Source organism: Taudactylus pleione, unplaced genomic scaffold (assembly GCF_031769625.1).
Source record: "Taudactylus pleione unplaced genomic scaffold, aTauple2 ptg000018l, whole genome shotgun sequence".
Taxonomy (NCBI): Eukaryota; Metazoa; Chordata; class Amphibia; order Anura; family Myobatrachidae; genus Taudactylus; species Taudactylus pleione.
Window position 1 is genome coordinate 5,441,498 of NW_028284420.1, and position 15,219 is coordinate 5,456,716.

General features: G+C 42.9%; 1 protein-coding gene across 7 annotated transcripts in view; it reads right to left on the bottom strand.

Annotated features, from left to right (window-relative positions):
- The window catches only part of ATP6V0A1 (ATPase H+ transporting V0 subunit a1), a 91,053-nt gene extending 76,082 nt beyond the window's left edge, over nucleotides 1–14,971 (bottom strand). For 2 of the 7 annotated variants that reach the window (XM_088442450.1, XM_088442445.1), the window contains exon 1: nucleotides 14,412–14,595. The gene's annotated coding sequence lies outside the window, so the exon portion shown is untranslated. Of the gene's footprint in view, nucleotides 1–14,249; nucleotides 14,320–14,411; nucleotides 14,623–14,952 lie in introns of those variants that run through there. The other 5 variants (XM_088442447.1, XM_088442449.1, XM_088442448.1 and 2 more) reach the window with 5 other exon arrangements.
- Between the last annotated feature and the right edge of the window lie 248 nt (nucleotides 14,972–15,219).

The window sequence follows — 15,219 nt, forward strand, 5'->3', positions numbered from 1 at the left end:
GGGCGGTGTCAGACCCAGGCCCCCGCCGGGCCCTTCCATCAAGCCCAGGTAATTAGCACCCGCCCCCCCCTCTCGGTGCCCCTGTTAGCTACACCGAAAATATAGAGCACAGGTAGGCATAGACAAGAGGCCACTATTATTACAGGACATTATTGCAGATCTCTTCTATGACAGTCCAGAAGAGGCACTGTGGGAAGCGAACAACTGACACACCAAGGGCTCACGGCAGTGCTAATTTTCACGAACCTCTCATTAACTATGACATAATGTCCTAGGCCAAAATTTATTTTCCATAAGATAAAAGGGACTTTAAAGTAAAACTTGAGTGCGTTCTTTTATAAAAAAAATAAAATTATATATATATATATAAATAAATATAAAAAAAAAATAAAAACAGAAAACCCAGCACTCACCATGTTTAAACACTCACAATGATGTATAAATAAGTGAATAGGGATGCGGTCAATTGACTGACGGCCGGGATGCCGAATGCCGAAATCCCAATTAGTGCGGGAAGACCGGCATCAGAATCCCGACATGGCTGGAGATGCAGACGCCCGGGGGAGGGGGGGGGGGTTTAGGCTTAGGCGCCCCGGGGGGACTTAGGCTTAGTCTGCAGGACGGGGGAGGTTAGGGTTAGGCACTAAGAGGGAAGGGGTAGGTTTAGGCACTTACCGGGAGGGTTAGGGTGCAGGGTAGTGAGGGTTAGTGTTAGGGTGCAGGAAAGGAGGGTTAGGGGTAAATAGGACAGGGGAACATTACTTGCCGTTCCCCAGTCGGGATTGTAGCCATCGGGATGCCGCTGTCAGTGTATTGACAGCCTGCATTCTACACGTTGGTATATCATACCCAACCCATATGAATCTGTAATATATATGTATATATAATATACATATAATTGTGTTTCTATAGCTCCACCCACAGTTCCTGAACCCATTTTTCCTCAAAAATAGCCCTGGCTCACGGAATAATAGATTAATCAGGTTTTCACTTCGGATTAACCGTGCTAAAGAATCCACCTGAGACACAACTGAATGTGATGGCTTTTAAAATTATTTGGTGCACCTTTAACCCTAGCTTTACTTTTCCGCACAGAAAATTGTGACAGAAATGTCCTATTCAAGCATGGCTGGACAAAATCAGGGAACGCTATAACAATGCCTCATAAGTTCTACACATCCCTATGAATCTAAGGCCTTCACCAGCACAACTTGGCCTGAAGCCCCGGATTTACCTTATAAAATGTGAATTCTACATTCAGCTTTTTGATGGGTTTATATTTATATTATTATCTTTAATTTACAAGGCGCCATATGGGTTCTATAGAGCTGTACAAGATAAAACTGACAAAAGGATATGCAAGTACAGATTAATACATACAGTATATAAATTCATGGATACATAAATACAATGACAGTTAGCATAATTATGTAGAGATGAGAAAGGGGAGAGAGCCTGCCCATACGAGCTTACAGTCTATAGCAAGGATGGGGAACCTCAGGCCCAGGGGCCGTATAAGGCCCCCAGATTAATTTGGTCTGGTCCTTGGAGCTTTTTTCTGCTACCCTCATCTGGATAGCAGCGAGCCTAGAATGGCACCATGCAGCCAGAATCCATGCAGCAGTGCTGCCTGGAGTGTCTTTAGCATGCTACAGATGGTCACATCGCTGCCCTTACAGCTTCCCGGAGCAGCCTCAGGGTGCTCCGGGTATTGCTGTAATCACCGGCAATTGTGGCCCTGCACCTGTGTGACGTCACAAGGAGGTGGCATGGCCTACACCAGGCCCGCAAACAATGTTATATAAATAAAAATGGCCCTCGGCAGAAAAAGGGTTCCCCACTCTTGGTCTATAGAGGATATGAGGAGACAAAATGGGGAGAAAAGGGAAGAGACTGCAGAGTTTTTGTGGAGGGAGGTAAGTCAGAAGGAAAACATGACTTTTAAGAGCACAATCTGGGAGGCTGGATGATAGTGTCATAGAATAAGGGAGGGCACCTCTGACTTTATAATCTTGAAAAGCATGTGAATGATAATAGGCTTTCAAAATAAACTTCCAGCTTGATAGCTCAGCAATTTAGTCTAAAAAAACATATCAAGGAACAGTTTAGTCCACATACCATGACAGCTCTCATTTATTACAAAGACATCTTCACTGCCATTCATCTACTCAGAAAACAAACAAACATTACAATCCTTGAATTTAAAGATCTAACTACTGTAGGTACAAATGACTGTATAACCAGTTAAATTGCCTTGATTTTATGCATGCTTTGAAAAAGGTAATTCTGACAAGCAATATTATTGCTTAGGGTTACATAATAGCATTCAATGTGCCACAATACACATTACACAGACCAAAAACATACAATGTTGATGGGGAAGGTGACAACATGAAAGAGTGCAAAGAGGTGCCTGCTTTTGGTATACAATCTAGACGGAATCAGTGTGATTTACCGCCAGCCGCATGGCCGGCGGTTCAAATCCCGACAGCAGCAGCCCGGCAGAGGTGGAAATCCCGATCGTCCATTAAGGTAAGTATAGCTAATCTAATTTTCCCCCCTAACCCTCCCTTAGGGGTGCCTAACCCTAACCTCCTCCCCAAGTGCCTAACCCCCCTCTAAGTGCCTAAACCTAACCCCCCCTTCCCCGCATCCTAACCCTAAGTCTCCTGGGGGGTGCCTAACCCTAACCTCCCCCCGAGGGTGCCTAACCCTAACCCCCCCTTCCCCTAGCCTAACCCTAACCTCCCGGGGGATTGCCTAACCCTAAGTCCCCCCCCCCGGGAGCCCCTAACCTAACCCTCCCCCCCGCGGCTATCCGCGCCCGGCTTACCTTCGATCGGTAATCCGGGTGTCGGGCTCCCGGCGTAGGTCTAATGACAGGCGTCGGGATTTCAACGCCTGTCATTTCAACCATGCCAGGATTAGACAGTCGTGAAGCCGGCGGTCGGGATTGTGACAGTCAGCTTCTCGACTGCTGCCCATCTAGACAGAGAAGGTAATGCTAGGATAGTGCCTAGATGCCCTTCACCGAACGGACCCTGACGTCAACAGTTACTAGCCACAGGGGAATAGTAATCAGTGGCAAGCGAATCGAGCCACTGTGCCTGAAGCATTGTGAGCCCGCTAGGGTACAAGTTTCTACGATCGGAGGCCAGATACTTCAGCTGAGACAAGATAACACTTCCACCCTCATTCCACGTCAGGGTCCTTAGGATCAAGGGGAAATATATATATATATATATATATATAATATATTATAATGCTAGGACAATACAAGCCACAAAGGTCAGCAGACTCATGCTATTAGTGTGCCAGCCATTACATGGCTAAGCTTGGTATGTCAGTTCTATATGTATAAAACAAATCTATTGCACCCCAGACCGCCCCCCTGAAATGTTATATACACACACATTATATATATATATATATATATATATATATATATATATATAAACCAACGTCAGATGGCACCCTAAGACTTGAATAAAAGTGAAAAAACGATATGACTTTATTTCAACGCTTCGCGTTTTTTAAATAAGATAGATAGATAGATAGATAATTTAATGACACATGTGACATATTTATGTGACACATTTCCAACCACACATATAAAGTAGGGGTGTGCATCGGCCACTTTTCGTGTTTTGTGTTTTGGTTTTGGATCTGGATCTTTCTTCGTGTTTTGGATCTGGATTGGTTTTGCCAAAACCACCCTTCCGTGTTTTGGGTTCTGGGTTTTGTGTTTTGGATCTGTATTTTTTTGAAAAAAAGCATAAAAACAGCTAAAATCACAGAATTTGTGGGTTTTTCTGCTCCTATGCTATTATTAACCTCAATAACCTTAATTTCCACTCATTTCCAGTCTATTCTGAACACCTCACACCTCACAATAATGTTTTTATGTCCAAAAGGTTGCACCGAGGTAGCTGGATGACTATGCTAAGAGATACGAGTGGGCGGCACAAACACGTGGTCCATCTAGGAGTGGCACTGCAGTGGCAGACAGGATGGCAGTTTGAAAAACTAGGCGCCAAACTACACATAATACAAAGAAAAAAAAGAGGTGCAAGATGGAATTGTCCTTGGGCCCTCCCACCCACCCTTATGTTGTATAAACAGGACATGCACACTTTAACAAACCAAACATTTCAGCGCCAGGGTCTGCCAAACGACTGTGGCTGAAATGATTGGATCGTTTGGGCCCCCACAAAACAAGCTGGCAATTAATCTGTCCCTGCACAAACTGGCTCTACGGAGGCAAGATGTCGTCCTCATCCTCCTCATCCACCGATTCCTCACCCTCTTCAGTGTTGTGTACATCCTCATCCTCACAGAGTATTAATTCGTCCCCGCTGGAATCCACAACCACAGGTCCCTCTGTACGTTCTGGAGGCTGGTCTCCCTGGAAGAGTTGATAATTCATTTTATGAACATCATCTTCTCCACATTTTGTGGAAGCAACCTCCTACGCCTTTCGCTGACAAGGTTCCCGGCTGCACTAAACACTCTTTCGGAGTACACACTGGAGGGGGGGCAACTCAGGTAAAATAGAGCCAGTTTGTACAGGGACCTCCAAATTGCTTCTTTTTCCTGCCAGTACAGGTACGGACTGTCTGACATGCCTACTTGGATGCTGTCACCGATGTAATCCTTTAACAGACAGACGCACGCTTGTCGCTGCTGCTTTGAGGATGCAAGTGCGGCTACAGCCCACACAATTCACAAAGACAGAAAAAAAAAAAGAACAATATTTTTATTGTTTGTGTAGCACACTTTGAGGGTGTCACCACCCTTTAACAGACAGACGCACGCTTGTCGCTGCTGCTTTGAGGACAGTATCATATGCAGTGACAGTAGACTTGTCAGAAATTGTTGGCACGTCCTTCAGTCCGGACCAGATGTCCAAACCAGCCCTTGACTTATGACACAGGCGCACGCTTGGCGCTGCTACTATGTTGATGCACGTGCGGCTACATCGCACACAAGTCACAAACACATTAAAAAAATATTTTTTTATTTTTTGGAGCACTTTGAGGGTTACACCACCGTTTAACAGACAGACGCACGCTTGTCACTGCTGCTTTGAGGATGCAAGTGCGGCTACAGCCCACACAATTCACAAAGACAGAAAAAAGAAGAATATTTTTATTGTTTGTGTAGCACACTTTGAGGGTGTCACCACCCTTTAACAGACAGACGCACGCTTGTTGCTGCTGCTTTGAGGATGCAGGTGGAATCTAGACGGGATTTGGAACCGGGGACACACTACCTCCATCAATTGTCTAAATCCCACTGCACTAATGGCGGATATCGGACGCACGTCTAACACCAACATAGCAGTCAAGGCCACAGTTATACGTTTTGCTTCAGGATGACTGCTGTCGTACTTCATCCTCATCGCTAGGGACTGTTGGAGGGTCAATTGTTTAGTAAAAGTAGTGATGTTCCTACTTCCTCTCTGGGATGATGAACAACTCCCAGCAGCAGCAACAGCACTAGGAGGAAGTGGTTCTTGATCTTTCCCTATTTTATTTTTATCGGAGGAAGTTTGGTCCTCCATTTATGTTATATTGATATATACGTGCGGCTAAAGCGCACACAAACACAGAAAATATTTTTTTATTTTTGCTGGAGAGTAATGCACTTTGTGGGTTACACCACCCTTTAAGAAATGAGCCAGCCGGCTCTTTACTTATGGGACACAGGCGCACCCTTCGCGCTGCTCCTTTGTTGATGCACGTGCAGCCACAGTGCATACAAGTCACAAACACAGAAAATATTTATTTTTTTGGTTTGGACTGGAGTGTACTTTGGGGGTTACAGCACCCTTTAACGGTCAAGCCAGCCGGCCCTTTACTTATGACACAGGCGCACGCTTGGCACTACTTTGTTGATGCACGTGCGGCTACTGCGCACACAATTCACAAACACAGAAAATATATATTTTTTTGGACTGGAGTGTACTTTGGGGGTTACAGCACCCTTTAACGGTCAAGCCAGCCGGCCCTTTACTTATGACACAGGCGCACGCTTGGCACAACTTTGTTGATGCACGTGCGGCTACTGCGCACACAATTCACAAACACAGAAAATATATTTTTTGGTTTGGACTGGAGTGTACTTTGGGGGTTACAGCACCCTTTAACGGTCAAGCCAGCCGGCCCTTTACTTATGACACAGGCGCACGCTTGGCACTACTTTGTTGATGCACGTGCGGCTACTGCGCACACAATTTACAAACACAGAAAATAATTTTTTTTTTGGTTTGGACTGGAGTGTACTTTGGGGGTTACAGCACCCTTTAACGGTCAAGCCAGCCGGCCCTTTACTTATGACACAGGCGCACGCTTGGCACTACTTTGTTGATGCACGTGCGGCTACTACGCACACAATTCACAAACACAGAAAATATATTTTTTTAGCACTTGGGGGGAGCACCCCTGATGGACAGAGCACCCCCTGGACAACACTACAGCACCCCTTTAGGACTGGGACACTGCACAGGACTTTGGAGTTGACACAGCCCCTATGGAGAACTGACTGCACAACACAGTCCAGCCAGCCCCTATGGACTTTGAAGTAGTGGACACAGCCCCTATTAACAACAGCAGCACAGCACAACACAGCACAGCACAGCACAACACTACACTGCACTACAACACTACAGTACACTACACAGCCCAGCCAGCCCTAACTCCCACCCTCCCTCTTCACTGTCCACAGCCGAGTGAGAAAATGGCGCCGACGCGGGTACCTTATATAGGATCCAAAACCCGCGAGACTCGAAAGGCGGGATGATGACGTTTTGCCTCGATTTCAGATCCGAGTCAGGCGGGAAAAGTCGAGCCTGACTCGGATCGGACTCGGATCGGGGGGGCTCGGATTTCAGAAATCCGAACCCGCTCACCCCTAATATAAAGTGAAGGAAAAGTAGCAAGAAAGATAAAAGAGTTGGTGGCAGCCTTTAAGACCAATATACTGAATGAGCTAATAGGTAAATTGGTTGGTTTATAGTTATTATTACTATCCTTTATTTATATGGCGCCACAAAGGTTCCGCAGCACCTTACACAGTATATAAATGACCACACAAGAAAAACAGTTAATAGTAATACAAAACAATGCAGGACAAGGACATGGTTTATAAACATAGCTGCATAACACAAGCAGCAGGGCCTTAGCAACCAAATGTTGGGTGCCAATTGGGGAGTTAAGAGTAAATGAAAACTATAAGTAGGGGGAGGAGAAGCACATGAGGGACGAGGGCCCTGCTCGTGAGAGCTCACATTCTAAAGGGGAGGGGCAAGCAGACAGGGGCGACACAGATTGGGTAGATAGTGAGGAAGGAGCATGGAGCAGTGGATTAGGATATGTGCTGCGGAATGTGTGTGTTTAAGATGACCTGATGTTATGTCAAAATTAAGTCCTTCGTTATTCTTTCTCTATGACAGAAAATAGATTTTGTTTATGTGTTATTTACATGAGAGATGTACAAAATAAAGCTGTAGCACTTTAATTATTGTGTGTTACATTTTAGCATCTACATACATCCTGATACAAAAAATGCAGCTATAATGGGACTATCCTGCCATCCTAATACAGTAGTGAATACTCTAGTCCCAGCTGCTGGGTGCTATGTCACGCTCCTTCGAGTAGGTATATCTCACATGCTAGACCCACCCACAAACGGGTGCAACCATGCCCAACATGCTGTGGTCCCACAGGATGTTGCTGTATCCGGGCCCAGAATTTCTCTTGGCAGCCCTGGAGGTGACAGACAGAACCAGGAAGGAGTGGGGCTTAGTGGTGGGGTAGCAAGGCCATGGAGGGAGGGAGGGAGGTGGTTGAGAGTGGAGGAACAGGAAAGGCGGGGGAAAGAAGCAGATGGTTGGAAAGCAGACTGATGAGAGAAAAAAGGGGGAACAGCAAGTGGAGAAGACAAGAGGGGGAGAATAGGGATGGATAGATTAGAGGATTATGTGTACATTGAATATGGGGGGTGTTTGAAGTAAGGGTGCTTACTTCAAACTGCTGAAAGGGTGCTTACTCCATGCTGTGGATGAGGTAATAAGTAATATGAAAACTGGAGTGGAGGCTGTGTGATGTAGAGACAGTTGTTAAAAAATGTTAAAAAATACAGGTAAAAGAACCGTGCTGCTGGTATATGAGCGCAGCTCCGAAAGTGAAATATATAGAGAGGTATGTGAGTAGTGGGAGAAGGAATTATATATTAAAAGAATGATTAAAGTGGATTGATGTGATGCAATGGAAAAAGGCAATACAGTACAAACAAGATGTTCTGTAGTATGAAGGCAAACATTACAATGTACGTATTAGTTAAGTATTTATATTGTTTGCTGGCTGTAACTGAATAAACCAACAAATTGCTCTATTAAATATAAAATATTGGTCTAAATATAAGTCTGGACTTTATATAGCTGATAAATAGCCCTTAGTTTTTCTGTTTTTATATAAACAATCCTATTCACATTCAAACAAGCACTGTTTTGGCTAGATGGGGCAATGGCATTACAAAAAAATATTTACCCATATGGGCGAAGAATGAAAAAACATTGGTAGCAGGTCCAGCTATGCACAACCTGCTTTGGTGCCCACACTCAATGTAGGGTGTTAAGTAATTAGGATTGTTCTATGCCTCAAACAAAACAAGCCAAGTGCTAAAGGAAAGATTGTCCTCCAGGCTTCGTTATTTGAGCCTGGTCCTGATAGCCTGGTGGGTGGCTGGTACAAGTTAGTGATTTAGTCATTGGAAAAAGTCTTATGACCTGAACATTTTATAATTTTGGTTGGTAGGACACAGAAACAGACACAAGTCAATCAGAATATATAGTAGCAAAAGCATGTACATGTACAGTTAAAGGGCACATCAGTGTTAAACATTACATTCCTTCTCTTCGTCCCTAGTTATTATAATGTATCCATTCTTCATCTCTCACCCGTTTAGTACCCTGTAACTCAAGTAGTTTATGCATTCAGACATCTTGGATAACTAATCAGTGTGTCTGGTATATTTCAGACATTAATTACTATGTCAAACATATAAATTATGTGATGAAGACAGCAGGTATACATTATATACCGGTATATGATCCATTTTTTTATCATATTTCCAGAAGTTTAAGTTTGCACATTTTCTCTGATCTTGAGGTGTGAAATATAAACCACTTAATACTGAATATTAATTTCCTTTAGGTTATGATCAGAGCCACAAAATGTTTCCAATTGAGACGTCTATTTTTGTGCAACACATTAAAAATGGTCCAGATTCTCCCTTTTTCTAAGAGGCTATCCCACATGTCCAGTGTACAGAGAATAACCCTGACAATTAATGCATGTTATTAGGTACACTACATAAACGGATGTACAGAATGCTATACCCTCCCATGAACTGGCTATTGGTATTTTACCTTTATAAAGCAAGTGGACATATTTTACACCAACAGGGTTATGTTACATTTTTGTCAGTGTGAAAGGAAACTTAACTAGGAATATGTGCACGCTATATAAATAACTGGTAATAATTAAATTGCAAGGAGGAGGATCTGGTGGAAAACCTTCCTTTAGTCTAGTGTCCTTATAGAGAATAGCCTAGTGCCCTGACTAAATTTCTCAGTAACTCTATTTATAGTGCGTTTTAGGGAAATTAGACTGAGCTCCAATGGGACAGAAACTGATGTGAATTATTCATATTATCTATACAGAGCTGGGCAGTAGTGTCACTATATAAATAAATAGGAATACTAGTAATAATTTATGCCACAGCTGAAAGATTGATTGATAATCTTATTAAAGAAATTCTTCAATGAGATGTAAATTGGGTAAATGCCTTTTTCTATTATTATTGAATGCTAAATCTGGTTAATTTTAAGCATGTTTGTTATATGCCATCAGGATTACAAATCAGTGGCCAAGGTGTAGGGGTATGTGCAATGTTACATGAACCCCCAAAATGATCAGAATATATTATACACAGATTCCATGAATTACTTGGTGTAATCTATGCATAGAGAGGTAGAATATACTTAACTCATACTTTCACAAAAAAAGAAAACAGTAACTAATATGTGTATTAGCACAGGAAGCAATAACAACGATATAGTCAGACCACTTCCCTCTTCCTCCAGTTACTTTGCCACCACTTTGGACCATCTGCAAAGCAAAGCTACTGGGACTATTTTTTCCTACACAAACATTTGTCACATTGGCTAAAGCCCATGGTAATTGGGTATTGTGCAGGTCCAGCCTGGCATTTCACTGGCTGGGTTATCGAATGCAGTTTTAGATCAAAGCATATAGCACAGGTTTCTGTAGTGTCCCTCTCAAAGTTATACAGTCATGCGCAGGTTTGCAAAGAATTTCATATATGCTGAACTTGGGCAGCCACCCCAGTACTTTCCCCACCAGAACCTCAACTGCTGCCTTCACAGCACCAGTTTTACTCCCAAATCCCATCTCTGCTCCACAAGTGCACAAATTGTTATTGGAGACAAAGCTGGGCCTCATCTAATCATCCACAGCCACCTCCGAAGCAAGCAATGGTTAGTACAGAAAGCCTGCCACAAATCATTTACAAAGATTTATTCATTTATTAACAGTTTCTTATATAGCGCAGCATATTCCGTTGCGCTTTACAATTGGATGCATGTGACTGAGCTTAAAGAGTGCCAGGGCACTGCAAGGCATCAATGAGACCTGTACATGCCTTAACAAAGTCTGGTAGACTAGAGGTCTTATTTGCTCAAGGAATTTACAGGTTTCAGGGTTAACCAGTTACTTTCTTTCAGCTACCAAAATTACTTTCCCACACATTTCGATTTTTAACTGGGAGTGGTAAAACTATAACATCAGATAGTAAATTAACAAGACAGTAGGGCTGATCTCTCCATGTGACTCATTATTTAGAACACATATACATTTCTGCTTGTCATTTTATTTTTTTTAATTTTGAGCATACACCACCTTTAACAAGGTTAATAGCTCCATGACAAGTAGCCTTTGCTTTTTTTAAGCACACAAAGAATTCTACATTAGAAGTACTCATTGACCTAAATAAATAATGGGCAGTTCATGTTACAGATACAGTGACCTGTCTTTCAAATGATTCACAATCTTACACAAGTCTGAGAAAGAACAAAGAAAGAAATGTGCATCGTTTTCCAAGCACTGGTGTCATTGTACCATGCGCGTAAATCATATATGAAGCTGTTTCTACTAGCATTTTTTATTTAATGAAGAGTGTGTGTGGGGAAAAGCGGTAAAACACATGAAAAACTGTGTACATAATACATATGTTAAGAAATGTATCTTATTTTCAATGTGGTTTTAAATTTAGCAGCTGAAAATTGCATCTCCCGCGGATAGGTATGATTAGATCTTTTCTGCAATGTGTACATCTTTCTATACTGTATGTATATAGATTACTATAAGTCACTGTGAATAATGTATCACTGCTAACATGTTTACAAGGCTCTGAAAATTTTTTTAGGGACGTACTCACTTTCATGCACCCGTTGTCTGTTTCACAGAGATGCATGTTAACGCACTCAGGACCTGATTCAGCTTTGGGAATAGAGTAAGATATAGCAAGTAATTGTGAACCTGGACAAACCATGTTGCAATCAGGGGCTTATTACCCAGGGCCGGGCTTGCTGTAGGGGCCCAGCGCCGCCCCTCCTCACTCTTACATCACAGCAGCCCAGCACACGCTGCTGTGTGCTGAGCTGCACTGGGAGACTACTCGCATATGCTAAGCAGCAGCCGCAGCAGTCTCCTATGCCTGTGTGGGGAGCGATCACACTGATCGCGCCCCCCACTGGCTATGCGCCGGGCTAAGGGGGAGTGGCTACCCGAGCCCGGCGCAGCTCTTTGCGCCACTGGTTGCAATGCAATGGGTGCAAATACATACTTTTTTTTGCATGTTGGGTAAATACTGGCTGCTTTTGCATGTAGCCTACAACAGATGCACAGCTTTATTTTTACACTGCAATTTAGATTTCAGTTTGGACACACCCCTCTTAAATCTAAAGGCGATCTAGAGATGCCGGGTCGGCGGATCGGTGAAATCCAACATGTTGGATTTCACAGACTTGCCGATCACGATCAAAAAATTATCATGATTGGCAGATCGGTGAAATTTAACATGTAGAATTTCACCGATCCTGCGACGGATCGCGAAACATCGATGTCTGCCGGTCTGCGTTTCCGATCCGATCGCAGCGATCCATCTCTGATGTATGGGGGGTCTTTAATCTCTCTGCACCACCTGCAGTGCAGCATGGTTTTACCAAGATGCACAGTTACTTGCTATATCTTACTCTATTCCCAAAGCTGAATCAGGCCCTCAGAAAACACTTAAACAAAACAGGGTGAGTTTTGCTGTTTATTTAATATATAAACCAGCAAAATCTAAACTGGTGACCGGTTCCATTTAAGAGTTGAGATCACTGATCTCTATTCAGCATTTTCAACCAGTTCAACAGAGTATGGGTCCAGCCTCCACAAGTATCAATGATACCTATATTTATGTGCATCCAAACTGGAGGGCACAGTAAGTACATTAGCACATGGAAAAAGTAGAAAGACGATTGTTTCTAGAAATCTCTAGTGCAGGGCGTGGGTAAAAGCCAGCTCCATACAAAATGCACATAAACTACCAGATCCACAAAAAAGCTGGATCCATACTAAATACACAGAAAGAGCCAGATCCATGCTATATACACACAGAAAAAGATAGATCCATTTTAAATATACAGAAAGAGCTGGATCTACACTTCAGACGGGGAAGTGTAAATCCAGCAGCCCTCAGTATATAATTTATTTATATAGCGCACACATATTCTGCAGCGCTTTACAGAGAATATTTGGCCATTCACATCAGTCCCTGCCCCAGTGGAGCTTACAGTCTATGTTCCTTATCACATGCGCACACACACATAAACACCAGGGTTAATTTGTGTTGGGAGCCAATTAACCTACCAGTATATTTTTTTGAAGTGTGGGAGGAAACCGGAGTACCCGGAGGAAACCCACGCAAGCACAGGGAGAATATACAAACTCCACACAGGTAGGGCGTGGTGGAAATCAAATCCATGACCTCAGTGCTGTGAGGCAGAATAATAAGGATCAGTGATTTTTTTTCTATTAACGTAGTGTGTATATGGCTTTTTCTGTATATTTAGGCTTGCCACATCATCCCTTTAATTCAGGACACATATGAATTACGCAATTGATGTGGCTGGCTGACTTCAAGTCTCCATTTTACCTGGTTTTAATCAGCCACAGAATCTGTGTAATTTACATGTCTCCTTAATTAAAATGATGATATGACAAGCCTATGTATAGTCAGAATGGATCTTCCTCTATATTTAGCACGGCAAAATCCATGTGTGTATGAATTTAGTGCGGAACCAGCCTTTTCTGTATTTTTTGTATGGATACGGCTTTCACCCTCTTCACATTGAAAATAAAGAACTTGTTCTGCATGCCTTGTACAGGTCTATAAGTATTGCAGACTTTATTCACATCATGGAATGCCTTTGAACTTGACTACAATGCCATTTAATCTGATTTACACTATTCTTGTTTGATAAAAATGCAGTTATAAAGAGCAGTGAATAACCATGGAACCGTTAATCACTACATTTGTTTAGCTACAAAATGCTGCTATTTTTCTGCTTGTATAAAATGACAGGGAGTTGCTGATCCCTAGGAAGAACAAGCCCACTGTATATAACTGTCCTCTCCTGGATTTTGTTTTTGCTCCATCTGCATGAATGATCATTTTTCTGTGTAGTCAAATACAAGCTCCTATAACCAAATGAATACAAATGTAGCAGTATTATTATTTTTTTGTAAACAGATTATTACACTACAGAGAATGAAAAATAAAGTAGTAGCAGCTTTGTAGGGATATTGGGGGGGTGAAGGATCGGGACGACTACCTATACTTTACGGACCTTTGCCCCCGTCTACCTGAAAGCATGTCACTGAGAAGCGCAAAGGTGTACAGTAGGTAAAGAGAAAATGAGAATGTAATATAACACCATTCATATCTGGCATGGCAACTCGTCTTTCTATTCAGTGAATCCATCCATGCTCTTATCAGGTCCCATATAATTAGGATCTGACCGAACCAGTACGATTTATAACACGCAGATGAACGATATTCTTGGAGTCAGACACACAATATTGTATGCATTATTATTACTCTATACAATTCACACACACCTATATATATATCTGTCTGTATCTAGCCACTGACCGGTTCCTGGTGATAGTATCTAAAATACAATATATCCCGGAAGGCATATAGGTGCCCTAACCGCAGGTTCTCTTACTAGTGAGCACCATTATATTGTCATTTATTCCATGTATTCCGTACCCCCGTACCTTGCAGATCACCGCACAGCATCAGCTGCTCTCCTCCTCCTTCTCCTGCCCCAGCCTGGAGCCCGGCCCTGTGGTGACGTCACTGACAGACCCAGCCGCCATTAGCAGGGGAAGCGTCTGTTACCCCGGTTTGGTAACTTGCTCAAAATGATTTCACATTGTTTCTTATATCATTTACATTTTTATTTTGCTGTCGTTACATAATTCTCATATTTCTTATATGTCTATGGTTTTGGTGACTCTGACGTACATGATATCAGTATTTCAATTCATAGACGTTATCCTCAAGGTGTGATTGTTCAGTATGTGCTGCCCACACTGAACATGGCCGCTTGTCGTAGCTGTGGCAGATCATGTGACTTTCTGGGGGATGGGAGGTATCTACGCTGCCGCATTGAGGAGGGTGGAGACCACATGACTCACTCTTGGTTGCTGACGTAGTCGTAGCTGATGTCTACAGCTACACGGCAATTCATTTTACCCTGAAAATCGATTGTTATTGCAACCTGTATGATTAGACAATAGTAAGTTTAAAACATACCTTCCAACATATGGGAGGTAAAATTCGGGGGCGTGGCCATCACTCCCAGATAAAAAGGAGGCGTGGTTTCGTGGCACATCCTTATTTCCATCACTCTGGGGGCGTGCACACCATTCCTGGATATTCTGGGCTTCCCCTAAAGATGGCCATCGGTGGATTAATCATTGATGGTCACCATCGATGGTACCATCAGTGGTTAACCTCGACGGTATCTAGCCATCGGCAGGAAACATTCAATGGTTTTGCCCACCGATGGTAAGCCCAACT